The 8,847-nt window shown below is 36.2% G+C and overlaps 1 protein-coding gene across 1 annotated transcript in view; it reads right to left on the reverse strand.

Annotated features, from left to right (window-relative positions):
* The window catches only part of LOC122531184 (calcium/calmodulin-dependent protein kinase type II alpha chain-like), a 51,843-nt gene that overhangs the window by 20,547 nt on the left and 22,449 nt on the right, over nucleotides 1-8,847 (reverse strand). Inside the window, exon 2 of the mRNA XM_043658904.1 lies at nucleotides 8,724-8,780. The gene's annotated coding sequence lies outside the window, so the exon portion shown is untranslated. The remainder of the gene's footprint in view (nucleotides 1-8,723; nucleotides 8,781-8,847) is intronic.

Consider the following 8,847-nt stretch of genomic DNA (forward strand, 5'->3'; position numbering starts at 1 on the left):
AAGTGAATTCTTGGCACCAAGATTTACACAATGGTTTCTGTTATTTGTCGATTTTCGTTAGGAATTAGAAGAGTGCGACAAATATTTGGCGAGACAGCGTTGGCGTGTTCGACGAAGCACCAATCAAATTGAGCCACATGTCAGTTTATCAAGTGTTAATCACTCTTGTGTTAAAAGACGTTGGAACGACGATGTCCAACAATTAAATGTATTTATTCTTCTCCGTAATGCGAAATCGAACGAGGAATAAAGCGTTAGGCAATAAAGGAGATCGCAAACATTTTTGTTAACATTGTATAAAATGTAACAAGTGATCAACAATGAAATTCACGAGAATAACTGCGTCGAGTCAGAAAAGAATGAAGATTGTATTGTATTATTATTAACAGAACGAGGAATGTATTTTGTGCATTCGTGGAAAATTCGAAAAATATATAAAATATCCAAAATGTAAGCTTGTTGTGATATTCAAGTGAATAAAACAATTTTCCAGATTTCAATTCTCTCATAAAAAAGAAAAAAAAAAAAATACAAATTTGCATAAAAATCTGCAGTAACAGGTCTAATTTCGAATTTCTCAATTTCAGGCGAAAAAAATTTCTCCCATCGAAGATTTATCGATTAACCATATTGAACTTCACTTTTGAACAATCACAATCCACACAAGAACTGACTCGACGCACTTGCTCTCACAATTTTATCAGATCAAAAAGAAAAAAAAAAAAAAAAGAAGAAGAAGAAGAAGAAAAACAAAAAAACAGAGAAGAAAGAAGAAATTCTGCTAATAAGTCTTCGTCTTTCAAAAACCGAGTGATAAAAGAGAAACGATACGTTTGGACGAGGTGAATTCCGTGGCCTTTCGTTTCAGCCTCATCTGCAGTACGAGAATCGCTCGCGTTCCACCGAGTTCGCAAACGAGTTCCAACCGGAAAAACGATTCGCTGCGGCCACCGACGTGGCAGCAACAGCGACCTTTGCTAAGCAGAACGAGAATAGTTCACGCACAGTCACGATAGATTCTCCTCGTCCGACATAGACATGATTTCGCGACTGAAAATAGACTGGGAAAGGCTGGCTGACGATCGTGACCCAATGTATGTACACTCCCGTTCGCAAGTCGCCGGACAAAATCACTAATAAAACATGAATGCAATTCTATTGCATGATTTCGTTGACTTTCATCCTATTATATTTATTTAATATTACGTTGAAATACGTGGAAATTTAATACTAGTATATTGTGTATTATGTTATATTAATAATTAAATTAATTATATAATATTATATTACAATGCTATATAGAATTTAATACTGATATATTATATTAACATTTGAGATTTTATTATATTCATAATTAAATTAATAATATTATATTATTATACTATATAATATTATATAGAATTTAATACTGATTTTTATATTAACATTTGAGATTATATTATATTCATAATTAAATTAATAATATTATATTATAATACTATATAATATTATATAGAATTTAATACTGATTTATTATATTAACATTTTAGATTATATTATATTAATAATTAAATTAATAATATTATATTATAATACTATATAATATTACATAGAATTTAATATTAATATATTATATTAACATTCGAGATTATATTATATTATATTATTAACATTTTAGAATATATTTTCTTCTTCAATCGTGTTATCTAATATCATATTATCTAATATTATATCATCGGATTATGTAGAATTTAATATTGACAGATCATATCACGTTGTTACGTTATTTTATATTTATCTATTTCTGAAGTTGGATAACACGTACGAGTAATTTAAATGAATTTTATCAACTTTATCGACGAGTTGAAATCTTCGAACGAAACGACGAATAGAAGATCAACATCTGATCAGTACCGTGTTATTTATAAGGGTCATTTAAGTGAATATTGAAGAAATGAAAAGGAAAAGAATTTAAACGTTCCATGATAATAACAAACTCGAAGATTGACGAAGGCGAAATTTTACACTTGCACCGAACAACGATCCAAAATATAATACATCTCGATACAATCTGTACAAATTATTCAGAATTTAATAAGAGTTGAAGAAGAGAGTTAAAATTAGCGAAGAGTTAAGAGTTAAAAAAGAGAATAATGAGGTTAAAATCACGACGAAGGTAATAACAAAGTTGAAATCTTAATTTTCGTTAAATTATGAACGGGAGTGTACGTCCGATTCGAACACCGAGTCAGAAGTCCGTTTTCGCGTGGGACGACGCTATTAATCATTCAACAACTTCTGTACACCACGTACAAGAACGCGCAAAACCGAAAAAAACATTTATTTCAAAAGTGAAGACTGAGATTACCTAGCCTAGCCAGGTTGCGTTGCGTTGCCGCTGCCAAAATGAGAACGTTTCACTCGTTTTTGGAGAAGAATTCTAGAACGATGAGAATAATTTCTGGCGTATCGTTGACGCGTTGCGAAACTCGAAGAACATTTCGAAGGTTTTCAGAATTGCTTGGTGCGAATTTCGTATTTTAGACTCGTTTGGAAGATCGATTCCGAGTAAAAGTGAAACGGATTCATCGAAGTTCGTTGGTTGTTTCATAACGATCGGATGATCGTTCTCGCGACGTGATTCACTCTACAAACATTCTCACGGCGCGTTTGAATGAAACGAATTCTCCAAACTCTACCAAACGTTCGTTTGATTTAACGAAGGAAACGAGCACGAACACAAGTGATAAACTTCGACAAAATTCAAGTCCAAACAAACGTTTGTCTATGTATCATTTGCTTATCGATATACTATTGTTTATCGTACCACGTATGATGATTCGTTGGACATTGGAATTTTCGAAGAATGTGCCCACGATTTTAAAACTATAATACAATTCAACTATCTCTGCACTTTCAAGAATATAGTTTATCGTTTACACTAAACTAAATAGTGGACAAACTTCGTCAAAATCTGGGAACAGATATTTCGTTTGAACATGAGTTTACACACTATCGTAAAATTTGCCATTTTTTAAATTGTTCGAGCAATCGAGACTAAAGTACAAACAAACGAACAAAACAACTTAACTCTCGAAATAGAAAGGGACGCGTGTCGTTAAAATTTTTCTCCCTCGCAATAACAATAAACGTTAGACAACCACCTTTGCACATTATGAAACAACCTGTACGTCCAATCGTTCATCTCAAACAACCTCAAACAACCTCAAACAACCTCAAACAAACAATCCGTCCGTTCATGAAAAATCTTCAAACCAGGAAAATCTTCCAAGAAACAAAGCTGCAGCAATGTCCTCGAGCTGCAACAACGTCAAACACGAACCAACACGAGTCTCACCATAATTATCAGGCTGCTTCGACGAACTGGGCAAGCCAGCGGTGGCTGACATTTCAACGATTTCGCCCGCTGTTTCTTCCGAGACACATCCACCACTGTCACCACTCTTTTCAACACAACTACGCTTTCGTGCTGGCGAGTTTCTACTTCGTCAAAGATCGCGCGACAAGTGCGAACTTTCGATGGTATTCGAAAAGGTTTGCCTCGGCTCCTCTGGCTAGAGGGAGGAAAATCGATGATCGACTCGATTTTATTATTGCGCTGCGTACGGCCGGCTTCGAGGATGGCCGAACGAACGACGCGAACTGCTGCCAATCTATTTTCAAGCGGTGCCAAGCGGCCAGGTATTTCAGGTTGACAGCGCGCCGCGCGAAGATTCCACGTTTTTCCCGCTCGATATCGCCTCCGTCGTGAATGATTCCTCCATGTTGACTCTTTTTTCTTTTTTTTTTGTTCACGTTTCTGGGGCCCGCTGCGTAGCTGTAGTCCAGGTTAAAGATTTTGGCTGCTCAAGGTTACCATCAGCGTAGCTTTTCAGCTACTGCAACTCGCCTAACCTTCTCGCCTTTCCTTATTTCTCGTTTTCCTATTTCAAGTTTTCTCTCATTCTTCCAATTTTAGTTCCGAAGATATACGATTTCGCGTTCTAGGAACTTTATTCGAACTTCGAATTCCAATTCGAGAGGTTCTCCGCTCTGCTCTGCAGGGAATTTCTGATTACAATCGAGAGACTTCTAATTTGGAAATTTCTAATTCAAAATTCTCCGATTCTTACTTCAATTTCTCCAACTGACAGATTTTAAATTCCGATCCCAATTTTAACTCGTACAGTTTATGACAGAGAAAAAGTTCATTATTTCTACATTAACCCTTTGAGTTAAGTTGATTAGAGTATCAATAATTAAGTTCCAACAGGTTGCAATATACTGAATAAACATAATAGACAATTTCTAATTTCTTAATTAGGATCCTCGTTTGATATTGAACTTTAATTTTGGTAATTTCGAGCGCTCAAACGGCTAGAGGAATCCTTGTTCATCCCCACCATGGCGCTCAACTAGTCTGCAAGAGTGGGGGGATGGCTGCTCGAGTCATAGTGGGGAGAGTCTCCTTGAATGCTAGCTGATTTCAAACGAACTGTATTCGTCCATATTCCGCAGAGAACGCGAATGTAAATCACGTCTTGCACCGAGTAACATTCTGAGGCATACTTTCATGCATAAAGTACGCCGTGAAATGAAAGTTGTGTTTCTATGGCGTCTCTATCTACACAATGATTCGATGTGCCTTTGAGCAGTCAGAATGTTTTGAACCGAGCTATAGCTAAGATCAGCCACTGCAGTGAACTCTAGAGAGAGACTAATCGGACGATGGAATAAACTTCGAGAGTTCAAGTTCGTGAAATGACATCTAGATGACGACTTCTAAGTCCTAGGAAAAGAATCATCGTAACGATCCAAATTTTCTCGATGGAATTTTCTTTCGTTGAATGGAGGAAGTCTATTCGTTCACAGAAGAATGAACTAATTGATCGAATTGTCGTTTATCGCAAAATGCTCTCTTTGGCGACTATGATGAAAGGGGAGCGAAATGAAGAAGAGAATTTCTACGATGACTGCCGATCCTAAGTTTATGACCAAACGATCAAGCAAACTTGGAAATTCACGCTATCTATCTTCGATCAAAACGCAAGGCGACTAATGCAGAGCGATAGAAAAAAAAAACCTCCTGGTTTTTGGTCTCTCGACTTTGGAACTTGAATTTGGTACTAAATGATAGGTGGAACGTTAATCATGGCAAATTTTAGCAGGTTTTCAGTCGGTGATTAGTTCGTGAGATATGAAATATATATCAAAGTCCATATCTACATTAACGAGTTCGTACAGTCAGAAAATGAGCTTGAACTTAAATCTCGAAAATCTACATGACATAATAATTCAATATATTTTCATGTCGTTCACGTGTATTATACATTTTTAAACAAAATAAAATCGTTGTTCAAATAGATTGGGTATTGAATCTACTAGAATAAAGTTTAAATTCTTTTAAATATATACATACTGACATACACACAAATATACATGTACGTTGATATACACATACTAGAATAAATCAATGTCGAATCATCGTCCAGTGCGACTACAAAAAGGGTTAATATTTATCGGTCCTTTTAAATATTGCTACACACATATTATTTAGTACCAAATTCCCTTCCAAAATCAATTATATTTTTCAATCACTCTTTGCTAAAGCTTACAATGCTTGATCTACTTATCGTTCAAGGTTGCCAAGCTGCCACAGACGTCTCTCTTCCAAGAGGCTCTTCGTCCCTCATTAAATCTCTCCTCACGAACCACACATTTGTGTAATTCCAACATTCTGACTATGGTTCGACGTAAAATAAAACGAAAAAGAGAAAAAGAGAGAAAAAAAAATGAACAGAGACAGCCAGCTGCTCGGTACGATTTATCTCAACGTATTTATGTATATATATGTATATATATTGTTCAATTTCCTAGACAGTGTAACGTTTGCAACAGCGCAAGAACAACAATCCCTACGTGAACAATGTTCTAACAGTTGATAAAATATTTAACAATAACAACAGTAAACAGCGACGCGATGAAACACGTCGTAATTGATACATCGCGAGAGCTTCTTCTATAGGTTATTCTACTCGCCTTGAGCAGTAGATCCGCTAGGTGTCTGATCAGACGTCCTCGAACGCTAATTTTCTCGTTGCTACCGGTCGGTTGGCGTTCGCGTCGTGACTAACACACGCTCGTTTCTAAATCGAGCGGCAATTTACGCGTGTAGAATGGAAACACAAATAAAGGGGGGAAACGTGAACGAATAGCCCGAATATGCTTTCGTTTTTCGTAAGACGTATATGCACTTCTGATTCTTATTTTTCCTTTTCTTTTTTTTTTTTTTTTTTTTTTTTCTTCAAACGAAGGACTCGCATTACATCATTTTTCACGTGATTTTTGTTCAAGATGGTTAACTGAAGAGATGGGAACGGATCGTCGGTTTATTTTTAATGGTTTGTTGAATATAGATACTCGTGTTATTTTACTCTTGCGGGAATAAAATGTAGCAAGAATGAATATTTTCTTCATTGTTGGAAGAAATAATCACGGCGATGTTATAAATTAGTTCTTCCAAAATTATCATAAAGATTGTTATACCACGTCACGTTACAGAGAAGGGATATTGTAAATAATCTTGACAAATGACTTTGGAATTTTCTATCATCGTTGCCAGATATAATTTCTTTTATGACAGTTTCTTCAGTAGTAGCGGAAATATAATCGGTATAACTTCGATGTAATTTCACAGAACCTGTACGAATTTCCGTGATTGCAAAAAATTCATAGAAAACTCCGATACCAAAATTTCACTCGCAATAAAGATCCTTCTACTTCCAAACTCCTTTTCACTTTCTTATCTGTCATACAAACCTCCCTATTAACAAACCATTAAAAAAAACCACTCTCTCCATTTCACCTATCATTCCTCCAGAAAGTTTCGTCAACTATTCATTCGCAAACCTCTTTTTGTACACGTGTACGAGGCCTGACGAGACAGAAGTCTTCCCGAAAATTATTTCTAGTCCAAAAAGAAAAAGATAATAATAAAATAAAATAAAATAAAACGCGGACATCGTCGTGCAGAACGAAGAGAAAAGGGAAGAAGGGACGATTCGATCTCCCTTGCGTGGCGAAATGGGCAGGGCTACGCGATTCGTTTTTGCAGGCCGATCAGAGGGAGGTAAGCAAAACGCATCGTAATCCTTTATTAGTCGGAACGAGAAGAGGCTGGAGAGACAGTAAATCCGAAGTACGAGTTAGCGGAAGCTGGAACAGACACAGGGTGCAAAAGCTCGGCTCGAAGCTCGTCACTGAGCCCCTCGTGGTCATTGGCTTCTCCGGTTCGTCGCCCTCTTCCGGTGCCCTCTCGCTGCAAAATAAGGGAAAGCTCGTGGGAACGAGGTTATCAGGGGCTTCTTGCCATTCGCAATCAGTCGTTTTCTCCTTTTCGACGAAATTGGCAAGACCAGCGTCTCGTTTCTTTGTGACTTTTGCGCGTGCAACGAATCCTCTGGTGATAAAAATCTGGTGCTGGTGACAATTTCAGATTCTTCTGGCGAGAGGGAACCATCGAGGTGCTGGATGTTCTATTTCTCTCGTTGAGCTTTTTGAAGAAATATTTTTCTTCTCTCGCGAATTTCTTAGGAAACCTCTTATCGTTGAAGTATTTGTAATTTTCGTTGTCTATGACTTGTAAAATTTCATGGGTCGCGGATACTAAGTATTCGTTGAGTATATTACAAGACGTTGCATTTTTGTTGACTTTCAATTGTTACAGCTACAGTAATTGTTGCGATAATTTTAGTTAAGATTGGATTGATTTCATAAAATTAAAGCCGCTAGTATAGAGTAACTGAGAAGAGTAAATTATCGTAGTTTCTCACGAACAAACAAAAAAATAGTAGTAATAAGTACCAATAAATAAATTTAAACAGACGATAGAAGAAAAAAATCAATCAAATTTCTCGAAGAAAGAAATCGATCAATCTACGATTTGTTTCTACATTTCACGAAAGAACTATTCTTTAATGACATTATTCTTGGACGGCAGTCATTCAAGTACAAAAAGAAGAATAATTGTACAAATATACATACGTTAGTAAAAAACATAACGACATATATATTTGCAAATATATTTTTCTTCCCATTTAATAAACACAACAGAGCAAAAATTATCTGCTATATTTAATAAACAATATTAATATTAATAAAAAAATTGATAACCGACAGTAATAAAAATTTACTCCCCAAATTTGTCCAAAAAAAAAAACACCAAAAATATTATACACTATCGAAGACTGAGAACATAACGCGAACATAAAAAAAAAAAAAGGAAAAAAGGTAGGAAAGAAATATTAAATTACAAGTCGCTATGTCAAATCACAAGTACTAAAACGCCGTGTGCAAAGTATAGTTTTCTGGAGTGGCTATATTCAATTAGTCATTGAATTTTCATTACAGCAGAAGGCACGAGAGAACCAGTAGTAGTGGCGCGGAATAAACGGGCCAAAGGTCAGGAGACCGGAAGCCGCAAGAAGCAGCAGCCGGCAGCTCCAGCAACGGGCGAACTGGAGAAGCCAATCTGTATCGGAGGACGTCTACACGTGACACACGTGGAATATACACGTGTATATATACACATATATATATACACATATATATATGAAATATATAAATATATATACACATGTATGTAAATCTAGACGGAGGTACGTAATATATGTATACACATGAACACGAGACGTCGAAACGCGCGTTATATACACGTTTCTCGGCCATCGATATGCAAGGTTTACCTTCGGGTTCTTTGGCAATGACCGTGCTGCTCCGGTCGACGCCGCCCTTCTTATCCTCTGTATAACAATACACACATACATCACGGATATGCGATTTTTTTCTGTTTTTTTTTTTTTTTTTTTT

Source organism: Frieseomelitta varia, unplaced genomic scaffold (assembly GCF_011392965.1).
Source record: "Frieseomelitta varia isolate USP_RPSP 00005682 unplaced genomic scaffold, Fvar_1.2 scaffold_38, whole genome shotgun sequence".
NCBI lineage: Eukaryota > Metazoa > Arthropoda > Insecta > Hymenoptera > Apidae > Frieseomelitta > Frieseomelitta varia.